The following is a 15275-nucleotide window of genomic DNA, read 5'->3' as shown; positions in this document are numbered from 1 at the left end:
CATATACCTTCCTTGCTGATTATCCATATCCCTGCCTTATCTTGTACCTTGCATCCTGTTACCCCATCTCTCCTCCACTCGTTCCCAGTCCCAGTCCAGGTAACTTTTTGAGATGGGAATGAGGGACATCTATTAGCAAAAATATGTAGGCATAGGACACACACCCTGGCATGCCCCCTTAAAGGAGAATTTTACAAAAAAAATAATTAGTTAAACCCACAAATGCTTTTTTTTTTACCGCTGCTATTCCTTTATATTGGCTTTCGAAATATAAAAATGCAGCAAATTTGAAACTGGATGAAAGGTTTAGCACTGGGAAACACTTTTCCAAAGATAAATAGTGCATTTTACATACAACTACAAAGATCAGACCAAAATGAGGGACAAATGAGGAGGAAAGAGGGACAGAGGGACTTTGTTTAAAATCAGGGACAGTCTCTCCAAATCAGGAAGAGTTGGGAGCTATGCTGTTTATCCATGCTTCCCCTACACTTGTACATATTTTAGTATGGTTAGTCTGCTAGTTTGGTTTTTTAGTCACTTTCTGTACATAAACTGTTCACATACATTTTCATGTTTGCCTTGGATACTGTTTGTTGTTGTTGGGTGGGGTTTTGTTTCACTATTAAAACATTTTACATTAATTATACCTTGTCTGGTTCCAGTTTCCTAAGTATAGCTACACTGGTCTGGCCATCCCTGCTGCTGTTGGATGTCTACATTCGGTATTCCTTACACAAGTCCTCCTGAAGAAGTGGACTTCACGAAATGTGGTGAGAAATTTTCATCCACCTGGTGGACTACAGTTGATACAAGTTCCTATCTGCCTGGTGGATCAAAGTAATTACCAATGGGATCTTATGTTTTTAATAATGGATTTATATTTGAATTTAGTATGGGAGGCAATATTTAAGGATGTACAATTTATTCAGCCATTTTCTAGAATGTTTTTTAACAGAGACGTATGGGCAAAGCCCAATAATGTCGGGATCCACCTAGATACCTTAATGGCAGTTGGCTCTGCCTCTCAGTGTGTGGCTGAGAGCCTGAGCCAGTGGAACCCACGTCATCCCAGCCCAACGCTTTAGTGAACACCAGAGGGGCAGCGCAGAGAACAGTGACTGATCACTGCCCTTAGCAACGAGCGGACTGGGAATTGAGCAATCAGTGGTCATATGATCACTCAGTTCTCAGGTTGAAAACTGGCAGGGACAGTTGCAGCATCACACTAATGCTGCAGCAACTAGGTGGATATGTATGTTTATGTTTTTCTATTTCCATACTTCTCCTTTAATAATGTGCCTTTTAGGCTTATATATTAAAGCGGAGTTCCACCCTAGTTATACATTTTTTTATAAAAATACCCCCGGGACAGTCAGGGCTAGCACATTCCACAATGGCTAGCCTCTGATCTGTCCTGGGTTGCACTTACCTTTCAGGAGAAATACTTACCTTGAAATTGTCTTGTCCAGCGCTGCCATCTCAGGTGTGGGCAGCTTGAAGCCAGCGCGATCCCCTTCCGCGTCCTCTTCGGTCCCACGATGCACTGCACTGGCCCCGACCTCACTTCCGGGTCGCGCGCGTCATCCCTCCACAGCTTCTGGGCATGCCCAGAAGCTGTTTAGAAGGGATAGACACGCGCGCCCCGGAACTGACGTCAGGGCCGGTGCAGGCGCAATGATTCCTGGGAGTGACGACGTTCAGCTCCCAGGAATCATTGCAAAAGCCAGGAAGTGACGAATCGCCGTGGCCGCCGAGGGGAGGAAGAAGGAAGTAAGGTGAGTATATTTTCTCTAAAAGGTAAGTGAAAAAAAAAAAATTGCGATTATCCATTTGTTTTTCAGGTGACCGGGAGCGAGAAGATGGAGGTAAGTATAAATTCCGGGTGGAACTCCGCTTTAACCACTTTCCGACCGCCCGCCGGCCGCAGTTATACTGCGGCAGGATGGCCCTCCTGCGCAAACCGACGTAGGTATACATCGGTTGCACACCTGCAGCTAGGGGGCGAGCGAGCGCCCCACTCAACAGCGGGGACTCTGATGCATGGGGCAGGAGGCTCCAATTGCAGCTGGACACCCGCGATCTTTCCCCGCTGAGAGAGAAGAACGGTCGGCTGTTGTAAACACAGCTGACCATTCTTCTCTCTGAAATGATCACATACGGCCTGTGATCCTTCACAAGCCACGCCCCCCCCCACCGCAGTTACAATTACTCCCCTAGGCTCACATTTAACCTCTTGATCACCCACAGTGTTAACCCCTTCCCTGTCAGTGTCATTATTACAGTAACAGTGCATATTTTTAGCACTGATTACTGTAGTATTGTCACTGGTCCCCCCAAAAGTGTCAAAACTGCCATTTAGGGGTTTGATCTGCAATGTGGCAGTCCCACTAAAAATTGCAGATTGCTGCCATTACTAGTAAAAAAAAAAAAAATTACATAAATCTTTCCCGTAGTTAGTAGACGCGATAACTTTTGCACAAACCAATCAAAATACGCTTATTGCAATTTTTTTTTACCAAAAATATGTAGCAGAAAACAAATTGGCCTAAAATGTTAAAAAAAATTGATTTTTACGTTTTTTTTTGGGAATGTTATATAGCAGAAAGTGAAAAATATTGTTTTTTTTTTCCAGAATTGTCGCTCTTTTTTTTTTTAGCGCAAAAAATAAAAATCGCACAGATGATCAAATACCACCATAAGAAAGCTCTATTTGTGGGAGAAAAAGGACATCAATTTTATTTGGGTACAGAGTCGCATGACCGCGCAATTGTCCATTAAAGTAACGCAGTGCCGAATCGCAAAATATCGCCTGGTCATTAAGAGGAAAAATCTTCGTCCAGAAGTAGTTAATGAAATTATATTTTAACCACCTTCTTACCGCTCACAGTAAATATACTGCAAGCGGCATACAGCCACGGTCACATACCTGTTTATTCCAGGCCTTCTTCCTGGTTTGGGGTACGCATGCGCACGCCCCCTGCCCACCTGTGCTGTGATTGTACACAGCACGAATTTGGCAGCAGATTTTAGCCAGTGATTTTGGCTGAAGCCTGCTGATCGGCTGTGTCCAGATTAGAAAGTAAAAGGAGTGCACATTACAGGCATTACACATAGTTAGGCACACAGTTAACCCCTTGTTTGCTCCTAAATGTTAACCCCATTCCAGCCAGTGTCATTAATACAATGTCATTGTACAGTTTTATCACCGATCACTGTATTAGTGTCACTAGCAACATCAATGTCAATTAGTGACCCTTCCAGCGAGTGTCTGTTATCGCCAGATTCGCCGCCACACTATCACAGTCCCACTATAAATCACTCATCAATGGCATTACAGTATAGCATCTATAACTGTATAAATTCCACTATATATACCATCGTTTGTCAGCGCTATAACTTTTGCACAAATATAAACTAAAATATAATTAGTAGTGTGTATAAATATATTATATTATTGGGATTTTTTTTTACCAAAAACAGGTAGCAGAATACATTTTGGCCTCAATTTACAAAGAAATTTGTTGTTTTTTCTTGTTTTTTTTTTTTTTTTATTGCATATGTTTTATAACAGAAATGAGGAAATATTGTTTTTTTTTTTCAGTATTTGGCCTTTTTGTTTTCTATAATAAAAAATAAAAACTCAGTGGTGATCAAATACCACCAAAAGAAAGCTCTATTTGTGTTGTAGCTCTGTCCCCATAGGGGCTTGCTGTGTGATGACTTCTGGGGCCTCTTCTGATTATCTGCAGACAGTCGCTTAGGGGTAGTTCACACATTCATCCTTACTCCCAATGGCTCATTACTCAATAAACAATCCAGGGCTTTTGGTTTTGGTCTTTATCGTGGAACTTGGATGGGAGAAGGGAATAGTGGGATACTCCAACTTAAATTATTTACAATTGATAAGGACAACTCTCACTTGGCCTCACCAGGATACTTGTGGAAGCAGCCACACTGCTTTAGCCATACTGCCACGGGTATGGAAAGGGTTAAGTCTCCTTGCTCTTTCTCCAGCAACAGACTTGATGAATTACATTATCTTTAGGATATTCTCTAGCGTCCCCTTTACTGACCCCTCTGGCTGAAGGGATGGCCCCTCTCAGGACAGGCCCCGTGACACAGATCTGTACTTACTGTAAGGAGAATCAGATCCTCTCCAGTGTCTTCCTTCCAGTCAGCGCTACAAGACCTCCAGGTTCAGTTCCTCTCTACTCTTTAGGCTCTCAGATCGACCACCTGAGTCCGCATGGCAACCTCTACAGAGGAGGAGGCAGCTGCCCCTCCCTAGGGGACTCTGCTATCCAGCTGAAAGACCCTGAGCACACGTGCTCTTGGCATTTATACAGTCACCCAGCATGCACTAAGTCATTTTTGTACTAAATGCCTGTGGACTCATTTGCCAGGTTTCCTCCCACTGTCCAATATGCCTCCCTATTGGACCAGTATAAAACGCTGCAGACAAACTGAGCTACACCCGAGCACCATAAGCAGACCTCACTGGCAGATCCTGCTCTCTGGTAGGCAGAGAACAATATGGATTTACCTGGCAATCCTGCTGGTAAGCTGAAAATATCCAAAACTATACTCTCTCTCTAGCATCTACCTAAGAGGGTGCTACAGTGTGAAGAAAATGATATAAATTTTGTTTTGGTACAATGGGCACAATTACTAGTTAACCACTTGCCAACTGCTTAACGTACTTTTACTGCGGCAAGTCGGCTCCCCTGCGCGAAATCACGTACCTGTAGTCGCTTCAGGGTGCACGCGTACACCGCCGGAGACTCGATCGCATGCTGATTGGCTAGAGGGGGAGCCAATCAGTGAGTCCGGCCAACTCAATGTCTGCTGGCCACCCACGATTGTTCCCAAGAAAGACAGAACAGCAGTCTGTCTATGTAAACAAGGCAGATCGCCGTTCTGACAAGGAGGAAGACAGAGATCTTGAACATCGATATCTGTGTTTCCCCAGTCAGAGCATCCCCCACACAGTTAAAAAACACTCCCAGGGAACACATTTAACCTTTTGATCGCCCCTGATGTTAACCCCTTCCCTGCCAGTGTCTTTAATACAGTGACAGTGCATGTTTTTTTTAACACTGATCACTGTAATAATGTCACTGGTCCCCAAAAAAGTGTCAAAAGTGTCAGTTAGGTGACTGATTTGTCGCAGTCCCACTATAAGTCGCTGATCATTACTAGTAAAAAAAGAAAAAATTAAAAAAAAATTCCATAAAAATATCCCATCATTTGTAGACGCTAACTTTTACGCATACCAATCAATATACGCTTATTGGAAGTTTTTCTTTTTTACCAAAAATATGCAGCAGAATACATTTTGGCCATAATTTATGAAGAAATTAGATTTTTTACATTTTCTTTATTGGATATGTTTTACAGCAGAAAGTAAAAAATATTGTTTTTTTTTTTTTTTTTCTTCAAAATTGTCGGTCTTTTTTAGTTTATAGCACAAAAAATAAAAACCGCATCAAATACCACCAAAAGAAAGCTCTATTTGTGGTCAACAAAGGATATAAATTGTATTTGGGTACAGCATTGCACATCCGCGCAATTGTCAGTTAAAATATCGCAGTGCCATATCGCAAAAAAATGGCTTGGTCATTAGGGGTAAAACCTTCCGGGGATGAAGTGGTTAAAGTAGCACAGTGCTGAATAGCAAAAAATGGCCTGGTCATGGAGGGGGTAAAACGTTCCAGTGGTCAAGTGTTTTTTGCATATACGTACATTAAATTGTCAAAAGTATTGGAACACCTGCCTTTACATGGCATCCCAGTCATAGTCTGTAGGATTCAATATTGAGTTGGCACACCCTTTGCAGCTCTAACTCTGGGAAGGCTTTCTTTGTGCACTGGTGTGCTGTCATGTTGGAACAGGAAGTGGCCATCCCCAAATTGTTCCCACAAAGTTGAGAACATGAAATTGTCCAAAATGTCTTGGTATGCTGACACCTTTAGATTTCCCTTCACTGGAACTAAGGGGCCAAGCCCAACCTCTGAAAAACATCCCTACACCATAATCCCCCCTCCACCAAATGATTTGGACCAGTGCACAAAGCAAGGTCCATAAAGACTTGGATGAGTGAGTTTGGGGTGGAGGAATTTGACTGGCCTGCCGACCCCAACCAGATAGAACACCCTTGGGATGAATTATAGCGCAGACTGCGAGCCAGGCCTTCTTGTTCAACATCAGTGCCCGACCTCACAAATGTACTTCTGGAAGAATGGTCAAACATTCCCATAGACACACTGCTAAACCTTCCCAGAAGAGTTGAAGCTGATATAGCTGCAAAGGGTGGGCCAACTCAATATTGAACCCTATGGACTAAGACTGGGATTTTATTAAAGTTCATGTACGTGTAAAGGCAGGTGTCCCAATACTTTTGGTAATTTAGCGTATGTGTAGTGCATATGTACCTAAAAAGCCCTGCAGATTGCTTCAGATTGGTTGCCTATTTCTTTGTATTCGGGTACTGAGTATTTAGATGTGTCTGGACGCTGACCCAAGGTGGGTGGTCTTAGTGTGTATGGTGAGACTTTCTGTTCTGTGTTTTCTCTCCGTATAAAACTATCCTTATAACGAGAAAAGTTTCTGGACTGGAAAAATGACAGTTTGAATTTTTCTAAAGTAGCAAAGAATTTTTTCCTGCAAGTTTTAATAAATGGGCCTCTGTATGCCTTATACAGAGTATTATAATTATTGATATCACTTGTCAAAACAGGAAGATTTGAAAACCTACAACCCATTATGTTTACATGTAGGGCAACGACAAGTGGCATTATGCACAATACGTTTACATGTGCTATTGTCAGAATGGCTTGATTTGCTCATAGAGAGTCTCATCTACATAACAATACAGTGTTTTCAACAAAGATGTATTTGTCAACATTCTTACCAGACCAGTGACTGACATATGCATACAAAATTAAATAGCTCTTTCAAAGAAAAATACAGAGCTTTTAAAAATATGGATGACCAATAATTCCGGTGACTCCCTACCTGCATTTTAATTGTCCCTTTCTGTAAAGTCAAGATGTGTTGTAGTCCATACAAAGGCTCGGAAACCAAATGTACACGCACACAATCTTTTTATCCATACGTCAGGATGAATTTGACAGCTCTGATGAATATTTTGGCTAAGCAATTATCATGATTCCCAAAATGTATTCTGATAGGATGAAGATTTTTTTTTTTTTGATGATTCCCTGTTGACTCATATGTAAAGTACTATCCATTGCTAGAGAAAATACATTTTAAATGTTTTTAAATACCACCAAAAGAAAGCTCTATTTGTGTGTGTGAAAAAAATGGTAACAAATTCATAAGGGTACAGTGTTGCATGACTGAGTAATTATCATTCAAAGTGCAACAGCACTGAAAGCTGGAAATTGGCCTGGGCAGGAAGGGGGTGAAAGTGCCCAGTATTGAAGTGGTTAAAGGAGAATTATATAAGAAAACTATTAGTTAAACCCACAAGTGCTTTTTTTTACCACTTCTATTCCTTTATACTGGCATGTGACATTTACAAATGCAGAAATTTAGAAATTGAATGAAAGCTTTAGTACTGGGAAACACTTTTTGAAAGAAATAGTGCATTTTATATCCAGCTATATAGACCAGACCAAAATGATGGACAAATGAGGAGGAAAGATGGACTTTGTTCCAAATCAGGGACAGTCCCTCCAAATCACGGACAGTTGGTTGCGATGGATACATTGTGATCATTACTGTTTGCATGATTGTATTTAAAGCAAGCACACAAGTAAAACATTCATTTATCTGTATATTCAAAAAATAAGACCATTACAAATGAGGAACAGCTCTTATTTGTTCAGCCGAGTCACACTGAATCTCAGTTATTATCCAAAGACACTGACGTAGGGAATCCATAAGAAACAGACCAGGGCAGAGGTTCACAGTGCAGAAGTCAGCCTTGAGTAACACCACAAACCAGACCACAATGCAGTCTGAAAACTTGCCAGGAACACTCTGAAAACCTCAGTTAATGAAGATAACTAGCTAGTGGTGAGTCCTGACCGTAGTCTACACTGAATGGCTACGACTTGCAAGACAGGAACTCAAAAAGTCTGCTGGTGATAATTTATGGTGATGATTGTTTAGACACAAGAAATGATTACAGCATAGTCTTAGAATAGTTTCACTTGAAAAATAAATAAATGTTTTTCAGTAGCGTTACTGGTGCCTAAATGTCTAACATTCTTAAAACCCTGATAAATCCTGATAAATCAGGATGATAGAAATACAGTTAGTTTATTTCCTAAGCAAACATAATTACATATATGTCCATAGACATGCCAGAGAGACTCAATGGGCATGATCCAACTACCTTTATGTACTTCTGTCATAAACACAAATTGCACCCCCCCATGAGGTCACTGAGTGTCCTTGCCAAAACAAAGTCTTCGTATGTCTCTGGAGATTTTCAGGTTGATTTACTTAAGACAAATTTCAAAATTTCACTTTGAAAGGGGAGTTTCCCTTGAGTTAGTGAATACAGTGACAATTCACTTTGCAATGACTACCCAATCACGGGCAAAGAAAATTAAAAAGAAAAATGTTTTTGCTTGCACATGATTGATTAATGAAAATTAGCAGAGTGTTACCTTATTTACTGAGCTCTAGGGAAAATCCTCTTGCAAAGTGCAAATTTCTTTGTAAACAGCCTATTTGCCTTTAGCAAATCTACTCCCTTGTACCAATAGGAGATGAGGGACAGCACAGCAGTCAAAACCCTTTGAGAGATTGCAGTTATTTAGAATGCTGCCAGTAACAGTTTCATAACCCCTGATTTAATAAAGAGGGAACCTAGAGAATGATAATGGTGGGAGGGAGGTGGTTAAGTATGTAATATCAGGTGCCTGTATATGTCTCTGGATTTATTGTTTTGTTAAGGGGTTTTTTTTTTTTTTTTTTTTCTGTTTTAACATCGGGTTTGAAGTGAAGTTTATAAAAATCACCAAGTCAGCTCACTAAAGCTTAACACGTGCTATATTTTCAATAATGTGAATTATTTGCTTAAAGTGGAATTATGGGCCAAAGCTAACAATTCTTAAAACTCCTCCCATCTTCCTTATAACACCTATACTAACTAACCTGCGGAAGAAAGATCTATATACTTAAATATTTACAGGCCGCCCTGTTCCTGTCACATGATCTGCCCTTTGTCATCCAACAGCAGCTGCAGGGGAGAGAGATGGGAGCGCTTACATCCGATGGGCCATAGTAAGTCTTTGGGTGATAGCATTGATTTGGCATTCAAGCTGTTGTCTTGTGCTCTCTTCTGTCCCCTGCAGTGGTCCTCAACCCTGGCCTACAGGGCCCACTAACAGGCCAGATTTTAGGTATCACCTTGGGGAGATGCAGACTAGATTACTGCAATCACTGAGCAGCAAATGATATCACCTGGGATGTATTTCAGTTATCTTGCAAACCTGGCCTGTTAGTGGGCCCTGTAGGCCAGAGTTGAGGACCACTGCCCTATAGCCAGCGCTGGCTGACACAGAGGAGATCATGTGTTCGGACTGGAGCAGTCAAAAATTAGGTAACTATATAGATCTTTCTTACACAGGATAGTTAGTATAGGTATTAGAAAAAGGGTGGGAGAAATTTTAGGAGTTGTTAGCTTTTAGCCCAGAGTTCCACTTTAATCCTTTCTTTAGAGTTTTTGAAACTTAGCCACCAAGACCAATATTTAACAGCATTGATTTGCTTCAGTTAGCTTGACAATAACTCTATGACTAGTTTTTCTAAAGGATCGCAGGTCTGCGAATGAGGAACACACACACACAGTTGTAACATTCCTAGTTTTTTGGTTCAATAATATAGGTGCTTGGTTAAATAAATAAGATGCTCATGGCAAGGGGTATTTTAAGTTTAGACTTATAAAGTTGTGTTACAGTCCCAAAGAGTTTATTTTTTGCAGATGCGTGCATATAGTTAATGATATTTTGTATGTAAAAGTCCATTCACACTGACAAAAGTATACAATGGAGGTTTTCCAGATGGAGAAGCAACAAAGTTTAAAGTGCAACTCCAGGAATGATCTCTTTGGCAAATCTAAATTAGTCCAGCTTGGCTCAGTGTAAATATCCATATCTGGGATCTGCGGGGCTACTGGGGATGAAAATCATTGTAGTAGTCCATGCTACATACAGTGATAGTTGTAATTTTTCATGTGCTACTCTAGCGGCTTCCCCTCTTCTCTCTGAACACAGTGGTTTGCTCACTTGAAACTGCAGCCATTCAGAGATTGCTTGTGTAGCACTACCCCTGTAGGAGTTGCTAGAGTATTGCCCAGGTATTCCCCACTTCTGTACTGACAGCCAGGGACAAGGTATTTCCGCAGCCAAGTGCACACACACTTCAGCTTGTTGGAGTCAAGGACAAGTCTAGGGGTGTTTGTTTTGTGGCTTTATTTGAACTTGAATAGGGTAGGGGAGCTTTTAGAAGAACCAGGGCCATTCCTTAGTTCCAGTTTCAGGCCCTCAGGTCCCCCACCTGAGGCCCCTTGGTAGCAGGTGCCAAGGGAGGCAGCAGGCTCTCCCCCAGCTGGTGCAATCCACTATGGTAAGGACTCCTAGCTCATGTGTTCCCAGAATATATATACCAGCACCCAATACGCTCAGAGGCACCCTCCCCTATAATTGGTCTACCTATGTTCTGAAAAGATCCAGTTGTTTCCAGAAGGCAGGAGTAGCCCAGGCAAACTTAACAGCCCCAGAGCATCATGAGCAGTCTTGACTAGTAAATTGCAGCCCTCTGTTAGGCAGAATGCTATAAGATAAATTTGCTTCTAGCTCCCCCCATTAGGCGAAGGAGCAAATTACACTAACCTAACTATAAACATCCTAGCACCTATACCAAGAGGGTGCTACACTTGTATACTTGATTAGAGGAGCTGCATATTGTGAATCAAAGAAAGAGGACCATACCCCTCAGTGTCTGGCCTTGGTAATAGAACAACAATGGTAAGGTAGCCAAACCTACACAATGCCAACATCCCCCCTTTAGGCATCTAACAAGATTTACATTTTCCCATGGGACTTTAAAGGCAGTAGCACATAAATATATAATAAAATATAGCAAAACTTTATTTACAATGTAAATTGAAATATATATATATATATATATATATATATATATATATATATATAAAATTGTATAATATATAAAATTGTATCAGCTGGTATATCACATATATCTGTACAGTATATCATGTTAAAAATAAATACCCAACAGTTAGGGGATATCATATTGTCATATGGTGCTTGTGTGGTTCGCAATCAGGGATGCACCCAATGGGTTTAAGGTATTTCTTTCTACTCTTTTTTAGGGACATTTTTATATATTTTTCAATATACACTGTAAATAAAGTTTTGTTATATTTTATTATGTATGTTTGTACTACTACCTCTAAAATCCCATGGAAAAAATGTAGACCTTGTTATAGGCCTTGGCAAAAGATGGGTGCTCTTAGTGACTGTAGTGGATGGTGCCACGCGAATCAAAGTAAAACAATGAAACCTCACCAGCACTATGTCACCTTGAGGAAGTGTCCCTGCGTGGCCCATACACATTGGCTTACTTGACTGATGTTACATTGAACGAACGAATAACTGGAGTAGTACATTAAAGATACTGACTATTTGATTTGAGTGTTTAGTCTTCTTTTGTTTGAAAAGCAGCTGAGTTTTAAAGCATGTTTTTATTTCCTAATTTGTAAACTATGCTATTTTTTCCTAATTGCTAGAAAAGAAAAAAAAAATAAAGAAAAAAAAAGATACTGACTATCACTGTATGTAACGCAGACTCCAGTGATTCTCAGCATCATCAGAGACCCTCCAGATATCAGATATGAATATTTACTTTGAGTCAATCTGAACCAATCTAAGTTTGTAAAAAAGACAATTGTGGAGTTCTGCTTTAAAAAAAGGAATTAGTATCCATCAGCAATAAAGGTCTTTAAAGTTTAAAGTGTGAAAAAGTAACAATTGCCCAATGATGTGATATATGTTTGTGAACTGAACATTTTGATGGTAAAATTATCAGAACACCATGCCTACACAAGTGGACAACCTACTACTCCAAAGTAGGTGTTAAGGGGGGAGGGTTCTAAGAAAGTGACAGCCAGCAGTGAGCAAAGGACAGAGGGTAATAGTGGAGCCAGTAGTGATAATATAGCCTTAATGTCTAATCCAGAGCTGAATGAGTTGTCAAATCAAAAACAAAGCATGAGAAAACTTAAGGAGAAATTAATATGCACTCATACAACACTGAGATGAGTATACACAAATGCCAGGAGCCTAGCTAACAAAATGGAGTAAATGGAGCTGCTAGTACACAAGGAGGACTTAGACTTTGTGAGAATAACAGAAACTTGGTTTGACAGCTCACACGACTGGCAAATATTCAAGGGTAGTCCTTGTATCGGAAGGACAGGGAAAGTATAAGAGGGGGAGGGGTGTGTCTACATATCAATAACAATGTAAGGATGGTAAAGAGGAGTGACATCGTAAATGGGATGAGGGGGAGGTGAAATCAGTGTGGGTAGAACTCCAAAGAGAAGAAGTAGGAGGGAAATTGATAGTGGGGGTATGTTACAGGCGCCCAACCTAAAGGAGGAGGAGGAGCTGGACCTCCTATCACAGTTAGAAATGGCAGCAAGGCAGGGAAATGTCATCATAATGGGGCACTTTAATTATCCCCATATCAACTGGGCATGATCCAAGTCTAATCCCAGATGTGGCAGTCCAGGACAACTTGGGATCTAGCAATCACAGGATGATCATATTTAACGTAAATCATAGAAAAAGGAGGCATGAGGGTAGCACAAGAACTTTAAATTTTAAAAGAGCCAACTTTTCTGAACTGTGCTCAATACTACAAGACATCAATTGGGACCTAATCCTGAAACATTGAACACCAAGGAAAAATGGGAATGTTTTAGGAACATATTAAACAAATGTATCACATAGTGCATTCCAATGGGAAACAAATATAAAAGAGCAAAGGTTAAACCTGAGTGGCTAAAAAGTAACGTAAAAATTCTTATTAGAGAGAAAAAAAATGGCCCTCTAAAAAATATAAAGTGGAGGGGGCATTGTCAGCATTCCAACACTACAAGGAATGCAATAAGAAGTTTAAGAACAAAATCAGCTAAGAAAACTACGAGCGACACATTGCAGAGAAGAGTAAAAAAATCCCAAGGAATTCTTTCGATATTTTAACAGTAAAAAAGCAAAATCAGAGCACATTGCCCACATAAAAGACGTTGAAGGGAGGATGGTTTCCGATGACACAGAGAAGGCAACAATACTAAATGCTTTCTTCTCCCCAGTTTTTTACACAGGAAAAGGTGGGGTGTATTGACCACAACAGTATTGTTGGAAACACATAACATGATATACCCTTGTGACTAACAGAGGCTGGAGTCAAGGAAAGACTAAATAAGCTTAACACAAATAAATCACCAGGAGCAGATGGCTTACACCTGAGAGTCCTCAAATAACTTAGTCGGGTTATAGCTAGACCATTGTTCCTAATCTTTGTGGACAGCATGCTGACAGGAATTGTACCAACTGATTGAAGAAAAGCCAATATGGTACCAATTTTAAAAAAAGAGCATAGACATATCCCGGGGAACTACAGGCCAGTCAGTTTAACATCAAGAGTAGGTAAATTATTGGATTGGTTGATAAGGGATTTAAACCAAGAATGTGCTGATGAAAACAGTATCATTAATAGTTATTAGCATGGGTTTATGAAGGGTCGTTCTTGCCAGACCAATCTGTTAACATTCTACAAATAAGTGAGCTGCCATCTTGATAGGGGAAGGCCTGTGGATGTGGTATATCTGGATTTTGCAAAAGCACTCTATACATTTCCCCATAAACGCTTATTCTACAAGCTGTGATCTACAGACATAGACCATAAGGTTTGTCCTTAGATAGAAAACTGGTTACAGGAGCGCCTCCAAAGGGGAGTGATTAATAATGTGTACTCAGACTGGTCTGGAGTGGTAAGTGGGGTACCACAAGGTTCTGTCTTGGGACCAATTCTGTTTAATTTATTCATAAATGACATAGGGACACATAGCTCAATCTCAGTATTTGCAGACGATACAAAAATAAGCAGGGCAATAACTTCACAGCAGGATATAGAAATTTTACAGAAAGACCTAAACTAAATAATGGAGTGAGCAACTACATATCAAATGAGGTTTAATGAGGAGAAATGTAAAATAATGCACTTGGGGGTGAAGAACATTAAGGCAAACTACTCAATGTGGGGGAGAACCCCTGAGGGAGTCAAGGATAGAGAAATATCTGGGGGTCCTAGTGGAAGACAGACTGTGCAAAAGCATGCAATGTTAAGCTGCAGCTACCAAAGTCGGCAGAATATTAGCATGCATAAAAAAGTGGATATACTCCAGAGATAAAACTATAGTCTTGCCACTTTATAAAACTCTGGTCCGACCACATCTGGTGTATTCCATCCAATTCTCGTCACCAGTCCTCAGAAGAGATGTGCTGGAGCTGGAGATAGTCCAAAGAAGGGCAACTAAATTAATAAGGGGACTGGTAGACCTCAAATACGTGGAGTGACTACAAGCACTAAATTTACTCTCACTGGAGAAAAGACGCTTGGAAGGGGACATGATAGCTATTTACAAATACCTCAATGGTGATCCCAGCTATTAACTCTCAGGGGGTTAAGAGGACACAGGGCCACACAATGAGATTGGAGGGGAAGTGGTTTAACCTTAAGCTGTGCAGGGGTTTTTTCACTGTTAGGGAGGTAAGAATGTGAAACTCTCTTCCACAAGTGGCGGTGTCAGCCGGGAGTATTCATATTTTTAAAAGACTCTTGGACATGCATCCTAAAGAGAACAATATACAGGGATATGGGAAATCATTATAAACACTGACACACGTACACCTACACAGGTTGAACTGGATGGACTGTTGTCTTTATTCAACCTTGCCTATTATGTAACTATGAACTGAACATTTTGATGGTAAAATTATCAGATACGTAAAAGCATCTCATACAGCTTAGTAAATCAGCTCCCTGTTGGTGAACAGTCCAACTGCAGAACACATTTCCCGCTAACATAAGAATTTATAGATGCCTGTAGATCTTCTAACTTAGAATTTACGATGTCAAAAACACATCAAAAGATATTGCATCTGTGTATACGTTTTGTAATCAGCATCTTACTTCCTTTCGAGCAGGAG

Source organism: Pelophylax lessonae, assembly GCF_965119305.1.
Source record: "Pelophylax lessonae genome assembly, chromosome: 2".
NCBI classification, from domain to species: domain Eukaryota; kingdom Metazoa; phylum Chordata; class Amphibia; order Anura; family Ranidae; genus Pelophylax; species Pelophylax lessonae.
Note: the sequence above shows the minus strand (reverse complement) of the source record.